Below are 1,284 nucleotides of genomic sequence, written 5' to 3'. Positions count from 1 at the left end.
CTGGACTTGAACGCTGGAGCCACAGCCTTCCAGGTCTCAGCGGCACCTTCAGAAGCAGCAGAGGGAATCAGGTCTCTTAGATCCACCTGTTCAAGTGGCTCCAGATTATTCGCACCCTGTTCTCTGCTCCTTTAGACCTGCTGCTCACGGGGCCTCGGACCAGAGAGCCGGCGGGAGGGAGTCAGCCCCGCTGAGAGGAAGGAGGAGGGTCGGGCCGGGCTGGGAGCACCTGGTGGGTGTCTGGCGGCCCAGGGGCCGGTGGTCACGCCTCCCCCTGCCTCTCCTTCCCGCCTGGGTTTTGCACCAGGTGAAGCTGGGCCTGAGAGGTGGGCGAGTCTCTTCCCCATCCCCGACTCATGCAGAACCTCTCGGTGACTTTGTAAGTAAACACCTGGGCGACTCCCTCGGTTACAGCTCCTGCTGCTTCTGGGTATCGGCAGGGTCCAGAGGGCTCCCCAGACCCCCACCAGAGGGACCTGCATTCGAGGGGTTGGTCGCACAGAGATGGGAAGAGATGAGACGCTAACAGGCGACAGTGGAGGACACAGCTTAGCGACAGCAGGAGGAACTCCCCCTGGCCAAGGAGCGAGCCCCGAGGTCCCCACTGGCTGTCAGGAGCCAGACCAGGGCCAGGGCTGCCCGTGGAGCTGGCCACGCGGTGACAAGGGACGTTCAAAGGCATCCGGACCACAGAAGGGCTGTCCTCGGCGTGTTGGAGCCACGGGGGAGCCACGGCCACTGCCGAAGGGATCACCTAAGGCAGAGCCAGAGGGAGGGAGGCCCGATCCTCGCCCTTCCTGCGCCCCAGTCCCCCGCCGGCTTCTCCCACCGCCGCACAGAGCCATCCAGACGCCGCTTGGCCAGGGAGCCTGGGAACCGGGTTTCCGGTAGCGCAGAGAACAATGGAGGGGCGGGCAGGGACCGGGAGCAGATGGGGGCAGAGTCTCCCACAGCCCAGGTCGGGACAAGGCAGGAAACAGGAAGGCCTAGCGAGCCCGGGGACACCGCCAAGGACGCGGAGACCCGCACGGGTGCAGGAGTGGGGGAGCCGGCCTCCCTCTGCTCCCTCCAGCCGGCACTGCCCGCCAACAGGTGGCTCACGGCCCCGCCTTTGCTGATCTTCGCGTTTTCAGTGTGTGTGTTTTTTTTAAAGAAAATATTCCCAGGAGAAGAGGAAGGAGGAGGAAGAAAGAGCTTCCTGAGCTGGTGGCGGAGAGCTCCCCGCTGCTCTGCCTGCGAGGCGAGAGCAAGAGGGTTAGAGCTGACAGCGAGCGAGCGGGGACC

Source organism: Myotis brandtii, unplaced genomic scaffold (assembly GCF_000412655.1).
Source record: "Myotis brandtii unplaced genomic scaffold, ASM41265v1 scaffold633, whole genome shotgun sequence".
NCBI classification, from domain to species: Eukaryota; Metazoa; Chordata; class Mammalia; order Chiroptera; family Vespertilionidae; genus Myotis; species Myotis brandtii.
The sequence above is the reverse complement of the archived record's forward strand: the minus strand, read 5'-3'. Positions refer to the sequence as shown.